The sequence below is a fragment of the Panulirus ornatus genome, chromosome 55 (assembly GCF_036320965.1).
Source record: "Panulirus ornatus isolate Po-2019 chromosome 55, ASM3632096v1, whole genome shotgun sequence".
Taxonomy (NCBI): domain Eukaryota; kingdom Metazoa; phylum Arthropoda; class Malacostraca; order Decapoda; family Palinuridae; genus Panulirus; species Panulirus ornatus.
In genome coordinates, this window is record NC_092278.1 from 33,297,101 (window position 1) to 33,315,473 (window position 18,373).

An 18,373-nucleotide genomic window follows, 5' to 3' on the forward strand; every position below is an offset into this window, starting at 1 on the left:
AACCCACAACACCCCTCCATGAATAACCTACAACACCCCTCCATGAATAACCCACAACACCCCTCCATGAATAACCTACAACACCCCTCCATGAATAACCTACAACACCCCTCCATGAATAACCTACAACATCCCTCCATGAATAACCTACAACACCCCTCCATTAATAACCTACAACACCCCTCCATGAATAACCTACAACACCCCTCCATGAATAACCTACAACACCCCTCCATGAATAACCTACAACACCCCTCCATGAATAACCCACAACACCCCTCCATGAATAACCTACAACACCCCTCCATGAATAACCTACAACACCCCTCCATGAATAACCTACAACACCCCTCCATGAATAACCTACAACACCCCACCATTAACAACCTACAACACGACCATTAACAACCTACAACACCCAACCATTAACAACCTACAACACTCGACCATTAACAACCTACAACACCCCACCATTAACAACCTACAACACCCCACCATTAACAACCTACAACACTCGACCATTAACAACCTACAACACCCCACCATTAACAACCTACAACACTTGACCATTAACAACCTACAACACCCCACCATTAACAACCTACAACACTCGACCATTAACAACCTACAACACTCCACCATTAACAACCTACAACACTCGACCATTAACAACCTACAACACCCCACCATTAACAACCTACAACACTCGACCATTAACAACCTACAACACCCCACCATTAACAACCTACAACACTCGACCATTAACAACCTACAATACCCCACCATTAACAACCTACAACACCCCACCATTAACAACCTACAACACCCCACCATTAACAACCCACAACACCCCACCATTAACAATCTACAACACCCCACCATTAACAACCTATACAACCCCACCATTAACAAACTTCAACTCCCCAACATTAACAACCTACAACTCCCCACCATTAACAACCTACAACACCCCACCATTAACAATCTACAACACCCCACCATTAACAACCTACAACACCCCACCATTAACAACCTACAACACTCGACCATTAACAACCTACAACACCCCACCATTAACAATCTACAACACCCCACCATTAACAATCTACAACACCCCACCATTAACAATCTACAACGCCCCACCATTAACAACCTACAACACCCCACCATTAACAACCTACAACACCCACCATTAACAACCTATAACACCCCACCATTAACAACCTACAATGCCCCACCATTAACAACCTACAACACCCCACCATTAACAACCTACAACACCCCACCATTAACAACCTACAGTACCGCACTATTAACAATACACAACACCCCACCATTAACAACCTACAACACCCCACCATTAACAACCTACAACACTCGACCATTAACAACCTACAACACCCCACCATTAACAACTTACAACACCCCACCATTAACAACCTACAACACCCCACCATTAACAATCTACAACACCCCACCATTAACAATCTACAACACCCCACCATTAACAACCTATAACACCCCACCATTAACAACCTACAACACCCACCATTAACAACCTACAATGCCCCACCATTAACAACCCACAACACCCACCATTAACAACCTACAATGCCCCACCATTAACAACCTACAACACCCCACCATTAACCTACAAACTCTCTCAACCACAACACTCCTTATCACTGAACTGTTGTGAATGAACAATAGATCTGCAGGGGGAGAGGAAGGGGGCCGGGCTCCGTGTTTCAACCTCTCCCCCTTCCCATACGCCCCAAGTCTCCTCCTCCTGCTCCCCCACCTTCCTCTGCTCACCTGACGCAGGCGCCGCCGGGGGGAGAGCCGGCCAAAGCGGCCACGCAGGGCAGCTCCTACAGGTGGTTCCCGGAGCTTGGGAATATTCCATGGCAGAACCGACCGGGGGAAATTCCACGTCCACCTACCTACCTCCCACCAGCTGGCAAGCCAGGTGGACCGGCAACCGCGCTACTCTCTCTCTCTCTCTCTCTCTCTCTCTCTCTCTCTCTCTCTCTCTCTCTCTCTCTCTCTCTCTCTCTCTCTCTCTCTCTCCTCTTTTCTCTCTGCCTCGCCCACACGTGGGCCGCTGGCATTCATGTCCACAAAAACACAGTCTCCTACCTCTCCCTTCCACGACACTTCACACACACACACACACACACATAGAGCTTGTTCTTGGCAACTCTTGGGATAATTTTTTTCCCCCTTGCGGAGAGCGCTACGCGCTAGCCTTGCCTCGCGTGCTAAGGTATACTGGGGGGGGGGGGGGGCATGTCTTCTTACAGCTGCTTCTGACCGTCTAACTCGCGTGTGCTGGGGACCTTGTCTAACTTTGAGAAGTGCCCTTGTCTATCTATCTATCTATAACAAGCGTCCTTCGCTACCTGACTATGGCAAGCGACGTTGTTCTGTCTATCTACGACAGGCGTCCTCGGCTACCGATCTGGCTGGAGAGAGAGAGAGAGAGAGAGAGAGAGAGAGAGAGAGAGAGAGAGAGAGAGAGAGGAGTCTTGCCGCGCCGGCAGTGTTACCAGCACACCATGGCTGGCTGGGTTCTCCTACACCCAGAACGTGACACTCGCACTTGACTCTCTAGTCTGTGAGGGCGGCCCCCTCGCCCCGCCCCTACGAGTGTAGAGCATCCTCCCCCATACAGTACACATAGGTCATTACACACACACACACACACACACACACACACCCACACACACCCACACACACATTGTAGGCAGTAGGAAGGAAACTAGGTAGGTTAGGTGGGTAACCCTAGACCACGGAGGGAGGATCATACCTGCCTGGTCATCGGGAGGATCAGTGACGGCCATGCGAGTGAGCCAGCACGACGGTGGCTGTCCAGTTTCCCTCCCTGGCCTGGCCTGGCGCCAAAACACGTGGGTAGGTGGCGTTCAAGTCCACCGACGCGAAAGAAATGTCTCCTTCGTGCACACAGCACTCGGCAACACAGCAAGTTAACTCACACGACTCATTATTCTAAACTCTTTAACTTTCCCTGCGGTGAGCGCTACGCTCTAACCCCTGTCTGATGTGAGAGTGTCAGTATACAGAGTTCAATAACTTTGAGGGGCTCCAAGAGTTCTAAACTCGATGGGGTTCGAAGGATGTAGAACTCACTCACTGTACTATTGGGTAATTATATGGCACCACAAGACGACTCAGAGGCACAACAGACCCCACGGGGTAAGTCGAGGTGGAAACAGGTCACCACCAAGGAGTAAGTCGAGGCAGCAGAGGTCACCACCAAGGGGTAAGGTCGAAGCAGCATAGGTCACCATCATGGGGCAAGTCGGAGCAGCACAGGTCACCACCACGGGGCAAGTCGGGGCACCACAGGTCACCTGGGTGAGTCGGGGCAGCACAGATCACCACCACGGGGTAAGTCGAGGCACCACAGGTCACCACCACCACGGAATAAGTCGAGGCAGCGCAGGTCACCACCGCGGGGCAAGGCCTAACGGGGCAAGGTCGAAGACGGGGCACCAGAACAGGGTGGGTGCGTGGGTTACTAGCCTAAACCTTTATATCGATTGCTCTAGAAGACTCACATGGCGTGTGTCTCGTGTTTGTTGGGCTGTGTGCCGGTCACCATGACGCACCAGGAACCAGGTCACAGGTGGAAGGAAGGAAGGTGGGAGGAGGGAGTGCAGAAGCATGAGATCATACGTACAGGACACGTCACCCTCGAAGTAATGATGGAAGTAGAGAGCTGATTAAGAGATAATATAATAATAACAAATAATCAGTAATGATAATAACAACAACAACAACAACAACAACAACAACAACAACAACAATAATAATAATAATAATAATAATAATAATAATAATAATAATAATAATAACAACAACAACAACAACAATAATAATAATAATAATAATAACAACAACAACAACAATAATAATAATAATAATAATAATAATAATAATAATAATAATAATAATAATAACAAATGATAGTAATGATAACAAATTGATAGCAATAATAAGGATTAAAATATAAAACAATAATATCACTAACAGTAATAATAACAATAACAATAGTGATAGTAATAATACTAGCAATAATGATAATAAAAATATATAACTGATTAAATGATCACTATAATTATCATCATTATTATTATTACTATTATTGCAGGTCACCAAACTCATCTTCACTTTACCCTCATCTCATCGTAACGCTAATAAATAATAATGATAGTAGTAGTGCTAATAGGAGTAACGATAACTATAATAATAATAATAATAATAATAATAATAATAATAATAATAATAATAATAATGATAAACTTTGGTGGGTCTTTACGGGTCACGAAAGATTTGGGGTTAAGTGACCCATCGTGGAGGGTAGCGGTCATGACCTAAGGTCTTCATCGTAGTATGCTTCTCCCAGTCTCCTTGAGCACGACGGTACGACTCATGAGCACGACGGTACGGCCTTTGAGCACGACGGTACGACTCATGAGCACGACGGTACGGCCTTTGAGCACGACGGTACGGCCTTTGAGCACGACGGTGCGATCCATGAGCACGACGGTACAGCCTTTCAGCACGACGGTACGATCCATGAGCACGACGGTGCAGCCTTTGAGCACGACGGTACGATCCATGAGCACGACGGTACGTCTCATGAGCACGACGTTACGACCCATAAACACGACGGTACGACCCGTAAACACGACGGTGCGACCCATGAGCACGACGGTACGACTCATGAGCACGACGGTACGACTCATAAACACGACGGTACGACCCATGAGCACGACGGTACGATACAGTATCGTGCGACGGTACCTTCGTGTTCCAAGGCCTGTGTTCTTTGTTTGCGCTAGGAACCCAAGGACAAGGACATGTCCTCCACGCACACCCAAGGACAAGGACATGTCCTTCCACGCAAAGCCATAACACACACACACACACACACACACACACACACACACACACACACACACCTCATAACCCAGGGATCCCTGAGATTTAACGAGATCCGGACGCGACTTCGAATCATCTCAGAATACTCATTTCCATCCACCCTCCTCACTACCCACCCGAAACCCACCCATCCAACCGCCGTCTGCGACGCGACCCACCATCCTCGAAGCAGAAGTCGTGGTGGTGTTGTAGCAACGGCGACCTGTCGTCAACAGATTACGACAGGGTGTCCATCGATCTAACGTCCGGGAACGGATAGGGCGGGCGTGGGCGGCCCCGTGCGCGGAGGGAGTGACGCCAAGCGTCGAGCGGCGGGGAGGCGCCAGGCGTTCGCTGGTCAGATCGGTGGCTGGTGGAGGCGATGGCTCGGATTGTTGAGAAAAGTCGCGCCATTCATCACTGGGTAAATAAGGAGACTCCATCATCCGTCGCCTTTCATCTTACTGATATTAAAAAGGACCGGGTCGACGAGCGTCGTCTAAGGTCGATCATAAATTCCCAACGTGTAATCACAGTTTCACAGCATGTTATCCTGCGTTCACAGCATGTAATCCTACGTTCAGAGCATGTAATCCTACGTTCAGAGCATGTAATCCTATGTTCACAGCATGTAATCCTATGTTCACAGCATGTAATCCTACGTTCACAGCATGTAATCCTATATTCACAGCATGTAATCCTATGTTCACAGCATGTAATCCTACGTTCACAGCATGTAATCCTATATTCACAGCATGTAATCCTATATTCACAGCATGTAATCCTATGTTCACAGCATGTAATCCTATGTTCACAGCATGTAATCCTACGTTCAGAGCATGTAATCCTATGTTCACAGCATGTAATCCTATGTTCACAGCATGTAATCCTATGTTCACAGCATGTAATCCTACGTTCAGAGCATGTAATCCTATGTTCACAGCATGTAATCCTATGTTCACAGCATGTAATCCTACGTTCACAGCATGTAATCCTATGTTCACAGCATGTAATCCTACGTTCACAGCATGTAATCCTATGTTCACAGCATGTAATCCTATATTCACAGCATGTAATCCTACGTTCAGAGCATGTAATCCTATGTTCACAGCATGTAATCCTACGTTCAGTGCATGTAATCCTATATTCACAGCATGTAATCCTATGTTCACAGCATGTAATCCTACGTTCAGTGCATGTAATCCTATGTTCACAGCATGTAATCCTACGTTCAGTGCATGTAATCCTATATTCACAGCATGTAATCCTATGTTCACAGCATGTAATCCTACGTTCAGTGCATGTAATCCTATATTCACAGCATGTAATCCTATATTTACAGCATGTAATCCTATATTTACAGCATGTAATCCTATATTTACAGCATGTAATCCTATATTTACAGCATGTAATCTTATCTTCGCACTATTTGGACCTTCTTGGTGTAGCTGTTAGCGTTGCTGACCGTGACGGATTCACGGGCCGTCCTGACTGCGGTACTCAGTCCACAGTCAACCCAGCTGTTCATCCTCCCCATGGAGTTGATCGATATATATATCGGAAAGTAGACCGCTGGCCATAAGTCATTCATTTGCCCGTGCCGTTTCAGCTAACACGAAAGAAAATATATAAACTCATACATTCACAGTATGTAATCATAAACTCACAACATGTAATCATAAACTCACAACATGTAATCATAAACTCACAACATGTAATCATAAACTCACAACATGTAATCATAAACTCACAACATGTAATCATAAACTCACTACATGTAATCATAAAATCACTTCTACTAATCAAATAACTTCTACCACTGACATCAAACCCCTTAGGCCTAAATCATCTATTATTTCTGGGAGATTCTTGATTTATTGTAGACAGATTGAGGGACAGATAACAAATAGATAGACAAATGTAAAAGAGTCGCCCCCGGGTGGGCTCGAACCACCAACCTTTCGGTTAACAGCCGAACGCGCTAACCTATTGTGCCACGGAGGCCGCGAGGAAGTGGTGGTGGGTGTGTGTTTCTCAGTACGAGTGACGTACAGTTCAAGTACCCTGGACCTCATTCGGAGGGTAGTAGAGAGATGGATAAATAGATGGATAGATAGCTAGATAGATAGACAGATAGAGAGAGAGAGAGAGAGAGAGAGAGAGAGAGAGAGAGAGAGAGAGAGAGAGAGAGAGAGAGAGAGAGAGAGAGAGAGAGAGAGGTAACACGTCCCTTGTCGTGTATCAAGTGTGGGGCGTCACTGCTCCTTTGGAACACTCGCTATAGTTAGGTTATTAACGTTACTGGATCATGAGTGTGTTACTGGATCATGAGTGTTACTGGATCATGAGTGTGATACTGGATCATGAGTGTGTTACTGGATCATGAGTGTTACTGGATCATGAGTGTTACTGGATCATGAGTGTGTTACTGGATCATGAGTGTTACTGGATCATGAGTGTTACCGGATCATGAGTGTGCTACTGGATCATGAGTGTTACTGGATCATGAGTGTGTTACTGGATCATGAGTGTTACTGGATCATGAGTGTGTTACTGGATCATGAGTGTTACCGGATCATGAGTGTGCTACTGGATCATGAGTGTTACTGGATCATGAGTGTGTTACTGGATCATGAGTGTTACTGGATCATGAGTGTGCTACTGGATCATGAGTGTTACTAGATCATGAGTGTGTTACTGGATCATGAGTGTTACTGGATCATGAGTGTGTTACTGGATCATGAGTGTTACTGGATCATGAGTGTGTTACTGATCATGGTTATCATGAGTGTTACTATGGACATCATGAGTGTGCTACTGGATCATGTGTTACTGGATCATGAGTGTGTTACTGGATCATGAGTGTTACTGGATCATGAGTGTTACTGGATCATGAGTGTTACTGGATCATGAGTGTTACTGGATCATGAGTGTGTTACTGGATCATGAGTGTGTTACTGGATCATGAGTGTTACCGGATCATGAGTGTGCTACTGGATCATGTGTTACTGGATCATGAGTGTGTTACTGGATCATGAGTGTTACTGGATCATGAGTGTTACTAGATCATGAGTGTGACACTGGATCATGAGTGTTACTGGATCATGAGTGTGTTACTGGGTCATGAGTGTTTCACCGGATCATGAGTGTGCTACTGGATCATGAGTGTTACTGGATCATGAGTGTGACACTGGATCATGAGTGTTACTGGATCATGAATGTTACTGGATCATGAATGTGACTCTGGATCATGAGTGTTACTGGATCATGAATGTGACACTGGATCATGAGTGTTACTGGATCATGAGTGTTACTGGATCATGAGTGTTACTGGATCATGAGTGTGTTACTGGATCATGAGTGTTACTGGATCATGAATGTGACACTGGATCATGAGTGTGTTACTGGATCATGAGTGTTACTGGATCATGAGTGTGTTACTGGATCATGAGTGTTACCGGATCATGAGTGTGCTACTGGATCATGTGTTACTGGATCATGAGTGTGTTACTGGATCATGAGTGTGTTACTGGATCATGAGTGTTACTGGATCATGAGTGTTACTGGATCATGAGTGTTACTGGATCATGAGTGTGTTACTGGATCATGAGTGTGTTACTGGATCATGAGTGTTACCGGATCATGAGTGTGCTACTGGATCATGTGTTACTGGATCATGAGTGTGTTACTGGATCATGAGTGTGTTACTGGATCATGAGTGTTACTGGATCATGAGTGTTACTGGATCATGAGTGTTACTGGATCATGAGTGTGTTACTGGATCATGAGTGTGTTACTGGATCATGAGTGTTACCGGATCATGAGTGTGCTACTGGATCATGTGTTACTGGATCATGAGTGTGTTACTGGATCATGAGTGTTACTGGATCATGAGTGTGCTACTGGATCATGAGTGTTACTGGATCATGAGTGTTACTGGATCATCAGTGTTACTGGATCATGAGTGTTACCGGATCATGAGTGTGCTACTGGATCATGAGTGTTACTGGATCATGAGTGTTACTGGATCATGAGTGTTACCGGATCATGAGTGTGTTACTGGATCATGAGTGTGTTACTGGATCATGAGTGTTACTGGATCATGAGTGTTACTGGATCATGAGTGTTACTAGATCATGAGTGTGACACTGGATCATGAGTGTTACTGGATCATGAGTGTGTTACTGGATCATGAGTGTTACCGGATCATGAGTGTGCTACTGGATCATGAGTGTTACTGGATCATGAGTGTGACACTGGATCATGAGTGTTACTGGATCATGAATGTGACACTGGATCATGAGTGTTACTGGATCATGAATGTTACTAGATCATGAATGTGACTCTGGATCATGAGTGTTACTGGATCATGAGTGTGACACTGGATCATGAGTGTTACTGGATCATGAATGTTACAGGACCATGAGCATGTTATTGTAACATAAGTGTACACAAGACCTAACTCCTTTACCAAACTTCTACGTGGTAGAGTCAAATGCTTTCTGGCAGTCAGGATCCATACCATCACGTGTGTGTGTGTGTGTGTGTGTGTGTGTGTGCGAAGTAGGGGAAATCTAATGATGCTGGGGAACGGTTACCCACAATGCTTCCTCGTCCTAGGCGCCCTTGTCCAGTGGACTGTCAAAAGGGCAAGGTCTCACGAAGAGACGAAACATTTAAGAATGAACAGTCTTCAGAGGAGTGTGTATATATATATATATATATATATCCCTGGGGATAGGGGAGAAAGAATACTTCCCACGTGTTCCCTGCGTGTCGTAGAAGGCGACTAAAAGGGGAGGGAGCAGGTGGCTGGAAATCCTCCCCTCTCTTTCTTTTTTTTTTAATTTTCCATAAGAAGGAACAGAGAAGGGGGCCAGGTGAGGATATTCCCTCAAAGGCCCAGTCCTTTGTTCTTAATGCCACCTCGCTAACGCGGGAAATGGCGAATAGTATGAAAGATATATATATATATATATATATATATATATATATATATATATATATATATATATATATATATATATATATATATATTCATAATCAGTTTGCTCGTGAGATCTCTCATCACAATAATCTTCACGTTAGCCATGACGCAACAGTCACAAGTACAGCGGCCCCAACCCCTCACCTTGCGGAGGACCTGTGAACAAGAACTCCGTTTACCGCGACACATCAACCTGTGGTCACTGGGTAACTCTGTCTCCACACAAAACACAAGGACCTCCTAACCCCCACCACCACCACCGCCGCCGGAACAGGATGGACCATTCTGGAAGTCAGTGTGAAACCCCTTCCCTAATTTTCTTTCCCCCCCTTTATTCAGTCAGGGAGAACCACCAAGGCGCGCGCGCGCGTGTGTGGTGAGGGAAACGGCCCTCATCTGCGCCATTACCGGGATCTCTCCCATGGTCACTGAGGGCACCGGTCGAACCTGCTCCCAGGGACATGATCTGCCTCCGCAAAGATCAAGGATCAAGTTGAGGGTAGGGAATGTGTGTGTGTGTGTGTGTGTGTGTGTGTGTGTGTGTGTGTGTGTGCAGAGAGAGAGAGAGAGAGAGAGAGAGAGAGAGAGAGAGAGAGAGAGAGAGAGAGAGAGAGAGAGAGAGAGAGAGAGAGAGAGAGAGAGAGAGAGAGAGGTGGAGGACGATGGTCGGGTGGATGATTTATCTCATGGATGTGTCAGTGGCAGAGGGACAGACAGTATCCTGAGCAAAGGTTGTGTTTTGACCATTCAGGAAGGTGAGAGGCGTGCATGGGATAGAATGAATGGACAGGCGTGGTAGGGAAGAAAGAACTTCCTACGTATTCCCTGCGTGTCGTAAAAGGTGACTAAAACAGGAGGGAGCGGAGGGCTGGAAATTCTCCCCTCAAACCTTCACTTTTCCAAAAGAAGGAACAGAGAAGGGGGCCAAGTGAGGATCTTCCCTCTTGGCTCAGTCCTCTGTTCTTAATGCTACCTCGCTAACGCAGGATATGGCAAATACGTTTAATATATATATATATATATATATATATATATATATATATATATATATATATATATATATATATATATATATATATATATATCCATGCGTTAAGGAGAGAACAGAGAACAAAATAATGAGGTGAGGACATCCTACGACCGAAGAACCAATGATTCAATCACTTTCAACGAAATGTGATTCGGTAAATCATGTTTAATCTTTTACATCAAAACTTCAAACATCAAATCGTAAGAGGGAGTAAGAGAGTAATGACGTACAGAAAGAATAAAAAATGGAGCAAGAGTGTTCTAAGTTTATATATAAATGAAAAAAAAAGAAATGTTAATAGGCATTTTGCTCCCCTTTCCACACACGAACTAGATTTCATCACCATTCATACATTTTTGAAATGGACTTAGTGACTAACTCCCTGTGCATGACTTCATTAAACATTGCATAACAAGATGGATATGACTCACTTCTCATACGTCATATCATAATCTTGCCTGAAAGCTTAGATATTTCCTGTTATGACGACAGAAAGTCTGGTGGGAGTAGACGACAACAGAGGGTTTGGCATATGACTCAGACATCCAGCACTGAAGATGGTGTAATTGGGCAATGTTTTCTTCGTAAAAGATAGAAAATGAATGTTATTATTATTATTATTATGATTATTATTATCATTATTATTATTATTATTATTATCACTATTATTATTATAATTATTATTATTATCATTATCATTATTTTTGGTAAAAGACAGAAAATGAATATTATCATTATTATTATTATTATTATTATTATTATTAGTAGTAGTAGTAGTAGTAGTAGTAGTAGTAGTAGTAGTATCATTATCATCATTACTAATATCATATTATCATTATTATCATTACTATTATTATTATCAATATTATTATTACCATAATTAGTATCATTATTATTATACAACCCCCGGATCTCTTTCACAAAGGAGACCTTTGGCTAAAGCCACGAGAGTGGGGGTCCCTGCAGCTCCAAGGTTGCGCCACATTCAGTACCAGGGAAAGGTTGGTGTCCATTCAGAGGAAACGTTCTCTGGTGAGACGGTACTTTGTTTTTGTCAACTGACGAATAATACAGCTTCGCCAAAGATCATTTCTATTCATGCTTTGTAACATTACACAGGAGTCCAGCAACATCAAAAATTGTGTGTGTGTGTGTGTGTGTGTGTGTGTGTGTGTGTGTGTGTGTGTGTGTGTGTGTGTGTGTGTGTGAGACGATGTGATCATTACACGAGAGTGCACTTGGGACACTTAATCGTGTTTCATTTTCCACGTGGTTATCAGCAAATACAAGATCACGCGCACCACTGTGCCCTACTGGACCCTTCAATATATATATATATATATATATATATATATATATATATATATATATATATATATATATATATATATATATATATATATATACGAGCACTGATTTTCGTTGGTTCGTTATGGCCTCCTTCCATCACCAACCCTTCTCAAATGGTACGAACCATGAACTACACTGGAACCATGAGTATATCTTTCAAGCCTCGCGAGATGTGTGTCGACTCACCTACACCTACACACACACACACACACACACACACACACACACACACATGCGCGACGGAGCGTTGTCCCAAGACGGTGAGAGAGGCGAAGACCATAAGGGACGTTGTCCCAGGACGGGGACAGAGGCGAAGACAAGCGATGTCCATAAGGGATCGAACTGGTTCTCAGTGATGATGATGATGGAGATGAATATAAAAATGAAGATGATGATGATGATCATGAAGATGATAATGAAGATGAAGATAAAGATGAAGATGATGATGATGATGATGATGATGAAGATGAAAATGATGATGATGATGAAAATGATGATGATGATGATGATGAAGATGAAGATAAAGATGAAGATGATGATGATGAACATGAAGATGAAAATGATAATGATGATGAAGATGAAGATAGAAATGATAATGATGATGAAGACGAAGATGATGATGATGATGATGATGATGATGATGATGATGATGATGTCCCTATAAGCTGCACCGGTATCAAGGGCCGATCGACTACAATGTTCTGGTCTACAAGGTTGACCAGTATGAGCGGCCCAGCCTGGCCCAGCCCGGCCCCAGTCATTACTACGCACCTTCACGTCACACCAGACTCTCCTGAATAATTCTACTGAAATCATTTCTCCTGTTTTGGGGTGGCCGTTGGCAACGGAGGGCAGCGGTTACGGAAACAGAAGACGAACGTGCGACGGGCCAAGTAGCATGAGATGAGGATGAACTACACTCAGAGAGAGAGAGAGAGAGAGAGAGAGAGAGAGAGAGAGAGAGAGAGAGAGAGAGAGAGAGAGAGAGAGACTCAGGAGGGAGGGACGGGGTTGTGTGGAGGGCGTGGACGTTGGTTAACCTGCCTGAACTGGCTGGTCCCAAGGCCGCCATCACCACATACACACACACACACACACACACACACACACCCACACACCACATCCTCCCCCACTCCTCATCTCATAACTCAGGACCCTCCGCTCACAGCCCAAGACCTTCTGCTTCCTCCCTCACAACCAACCTAAGAACCTTCGCTCCCTCCCTTACAATTTAGGACCCTCCGCTCACTCCCACACAACCTAAGATCCCCCGTTCCCTCCCTCACAACCTAGAGCCCTTCGCTTACTCCCTCCCTCCCTCACAGTCAAGGACCCTCCGCTCCCTCCCTCTCTGACGACCTAAAAACCCAATTATGTCTCTATCTCGCACCTCAGACCACCTCAACATCCATGGACCTCATTGCACTACACATCTGAGGCCACCCCACCTCACAATGCACCACCTCCTTCACCTCACACTCTCGAACTCACATTCCTCTCTCTCTCTCTCTCTCTCTCTCTCTCTCTCTCTCTCTCTCTCTCTCTCTCTCTCTCTCTCTCTCTATCTATCTATCTATCTATCTATCTATCTATATATATATATATATATATATATATATATATATATATATATATATATATATATATATATATATATATATATATATATATATACATATAAATATATATATATATATATATATATATATATATATATATATATATATATATATATATATATATATATATATATATATATATATATATATATATATAAGAAACCCAAGAAACTTGTCTTCGCAGTTGACATACACCAGGCTGAAAATCATATATTTCGTTCTGTTCTTAACATGTGTAATGGGATGTCTTCTTGGAACTTCAACTTTTTTGGGACCAGTTGTGTTCTCCACAAAGGTACGTGGTTGTGTTCTCTAGTACTGAGGGTATATATATATATATATATATATATATATATATATATATATATATATATATATATATATATATATATATATATATATATATATATATATATATATATATACATACATATATATAATTCGTATCACTACAGCGTCCTTCAAGGTGACTATTCTGAGCCACAGGTATGCCGTCCCAAAGGATGGAGCGAGTCCAGGGAAAGCAGAGTAAGACAAGAGAAGTACGAGGTGCTGGCGTGACAAAGGGTGGTAGAGGGAGGGAGAGCCACCAGCTGAGGAGGAAGATGGAGGAAGTGATGAAAAAGGAGGGAAGGAGAGAAAACGAGAAAGGTTGTGGCAGAGCGCAGCCCCTCCCACCCCTTCTGTACACAGGGTGTAAGGATAAAAAAGAGACGCTGGTGTTTCAATTATTTTGCAACTCAGATATTTCGCTTGATATTGACTTGGGTCATCGTTAGCAACTGGCTTGCGTGTCTTAGCTGCAACCTAACTTAACCTAACCTAGCCAAACCTAACCTAACCTAACCTAGCCGAAGCTAACCTAATCTAACCTGACGTAGCCAATTCCTTACTCCTGAAATTTACATGAACAGGAGCCTAATTACCTAACAATTCGTTGTGTCTGTTCGTCTTGTTTTCAATTTCAAAGATTCTTAGTAAATACTGATTTTTATTTGGTGTTTTTACTGCAGCAAAATGTGGTTGGGAATTTTTTTTCGGTTATCATACGGAGTCCAAATCTGTTGATTTCAATTTGACTTCTTTCATGTGATCCAGGTAAACTGATAATCTTCATTCGTTTATGGGGAACCAATGATTTTGTTATCAATTTACTATATCTAATAGGAGCACCTCCTAAAAATCATTTGCTTATTTCATCAGAACCAAATATCTTGCAAACTTTTCTTGTTCTTCATTGGAACTTAAATGTTTATACTTTAGTTCTTACATTTATTGACGTTGAACTACTAAATTTTTTTTATTCATTTCCTTAGAGCTGTGTTCGGAATGCTGTCTATGACTTCAGGTTCCTCAGAACTGTTGGCTGAAGGAAGTGCCTGGTTTTCCGACATTAAAATAACCCGTTTGACCATCTTATTCGGTTCTTCGGCCATTTATACAAAACAAAAAATCATTATACAATTGTCAGAGCTCAAAAACGAAACGAAAAAGAAAAACATATACATAACTGTGTAGCCACAATACCCTTGACTTTACGAACATTAATAAAAAAAAATCGAACGGGGGGAAAAAAAATGGTGTATCAGGGTAGACAGACGAGACCTAATGTGCTGAAGGTCGTAGTCTCTTAAGGAAGACGGTACGGTACGACCCTTGAGCACGTACGATGGGGGTACGACTCTTGAGCACGACGGTACGACACCGGAATACGAAAGTACGAGTTATAAGCAAGGAGGTACAGTCTACAGAGACGACAGTACCCCCCTTGAGCACGGCGGTACGATCCCATGAGCACGACGGTACAAGCCCTGGCCACGAAGGTATGGCCTTAGAGCCGACACTTAGGAGATATCAGAACCAAGGGTCGTACCTTAGTGCTCAAGGATCGTACCGTTGCTGTCAAGGGTCGTACCTTAGTGCTCGAGGATCGTACCGTTGCTGTCAAGGGTCGTACCGTAGTGCTCGAGGATCGTACCGTTGCTGTCAAGGGTCGTACCGTAGTGCTCGAGGATCGTACCGTTGCTGTCAGGGGTCGTACCGTAGTGCTCGAGGACTGTACCGTTGCTATCAAGGGTCGTACCGTAGTGCTCGAGGATCGTACCGTTGCTGTCAAGGGTCGTACCGTAGTGCTCGAGGATCGTACCGTTGCTGTCAAGGGTCGTACCGTAGTGCTCGAGGATCGTACCGTTGCTGTCAAGGGTCGTACCGTAGTGCTCGAGGATCGTACCGTTGCTGTCAAAGGTCGTACCGCAGCTCCACACACACACACAGAGCACCCCAGCCTCCACCCCCTTCCTCCCCTCACTAGAGCTCCAAACCCGTCACACATATCGAACATCAAAGCCTTGGCATGACGTCATGGCTCCCCCCCCCACTCCTCCTCCTCCCCCCAATAACAGTCGAAAGCCTTCGCCATAAACTTTTACAAATTACTAAATCTATCGAAGGTAATGAGGTGAGGTGGGGCTGCAAGGCGATGTAATGAGGAGGAGAGGGATTTCTCTGGCAACCAACTCGTGTGGCAATAGCAATGTAGGATTACACACACACACACACACACACACACACACACACATATATACCCACTTGGGGGTCGTGCTCCACCCACTGACGACACCACTGGTGTGGGTCGCACTGAGAAAAGCCTCGGGAACCCCTAGACTCTAAGGGGAAGACGACGACGATAGCTGACTTCAGTGGTGACCTCCACCTGCCTTTGGCCTCCTCGAAGGCCCAGCTGGTGTTGGCGAGGCCTGGGGCTGGCTGGGGCAGGGGTAGAGGCCTCCCTGCGCCCCCCCGACGAAACCTGGTGGGTGACTTATTGATTCAAGCTATGGGACCTCGAACCTCCGTCACCACGTGACCCAAACACGGAATGGGACCTCGAACCTACGTCACCACGAGTTTCAAGCACTGAATGGGGTTTCGAACCTAATATACCAACGCAAGCCCCAAGCACTGTATGGGGTCTCGAACCTACAACACCAACGCAAGCCCCAAGCACTGTATGGGGTCTCGAACCTACAACACCAACGCAAGCCCCAAGCACTGTATGGGGTCTCGAACCTACTATACCAACGCAAGCCCCAAGCACTGTATGGGGTCTCGAACCTACAACACCAACGCAAGCCCCAAGCACTGTATGGGGTCTCGAACCTACAACACCAACGCAAGCCCCAAGCACTATATGGGGTCTCGAACCTACTATACCAACGCAAGCCCCAAGCACTGTATGGGGTCTCGAACCTACAACACCAACGCAAGCCCCAAGCACTATATGGGGTCTCGAACCTACTATACCAACGCAAGCCCCAAGCACTGTATGGGGTCTCGAACCTACAACACCAACGCAAGCCCCAAGCACTGTATGGGGTCTCGAACCTACAACACCAACGCAAGCCCCAAGCACTGTATGGGGTTTCGAACCTACTATACCAACGCAAGCCCCAAGCACTGTATGGGGTCTCGAACCTATTATACCAACGCAAGCCCCAAGCATACCCATAAGCCTAGCATCACATACCCTCAGAGTCCTATAATCTAACCTCATAAACCTTGAACGTACACAGTAAAGATGTCTCTGAATCCCCCCCATCAAAATGACATACACACACACACACACACACACACACACACACACACACATGCACTCTCTCTCTCTCTCTCTCTCTCTCTCTCTCTCTCTCTCTCTCTCTCTCTCTCTCTCTCTCTCTCTCTCACTATCGCTGTCCTCGGCTCATAGAGATTCGCGAAGCAGTTTTCTCTACGTTAATTATCATCTTCGCTAATCAATCACACTGTAACAGATGACCAACGAAGGCATTTTGATCATCGCAACATAAATGTTTTTAATAATAATAATAACAATAATAATAATAATAATAATAATAATAATAATAATAATAATAATAATGGGTACTTGACCACGTAAGATTCAATTAAGATGTTTGATACGTGCACGCGGGAGCACTGAACAGCCTAAGGTCTCAGATGATAAGCATTTTCTTCACCATCATCATCATATCTCCCCATTTTTCAGTGTCACTGCTCAGTCGGCAGAGCAGAAAAAAAAAATGATCTAATCTTGTTCAAGTTTGTATGGTTGAAACAAGAACCAAGGATGTGTGCTCAAGCGTCTTTATCACGCTCATAGTGTAACTGGCATCTTTATTACCCTTTGTGTATGTGTCCCCCTAACATCTTTATTACCTTAATGTGTCCTTGGCCTCTATATTCCCCTTCAGTATACCAGAACCTACGCGTAGAATCAGACAGCCGTGGGTGGCAGGTGTTCTCACTAATGCATACAACATAAAATCCTTTCCCGTCATTCGTCTTCACGTCGCCAATCACTCTAAAACCTCCCGACTGCTGTTGGGCGTCAGGGACGACACCAAGTGCTGGATGCATATGATCTGTACTGTCCAAAAACTGAGG

General features: G+C 44.4%; 1 protein-coding gene and 1 non-coding gene across 2 annotated transcripts in view; both read right to left on the bottom strand.

The window, feature by feature from the left end:
• The window catches only part of LOC139765658 (phosphoenolpyruvate carboxykinase, cytosolic [GTP]-like), an 87,175-nt gene that overhangs the window by 21,045 nt on the left and 47,757 nt on the right, over nucleotides 1-18,373 (bottom strand). The window lies entirely within an intron of this gene.
• Nucleotides 6,878-6,951, bottom strand: TRNAN-GUU (transfer RNA asparagine (anticodon GUU)). Its single transcript has one exon. It is a non-coding gene; the product is annotated as a tRNA-Asn (tRNA).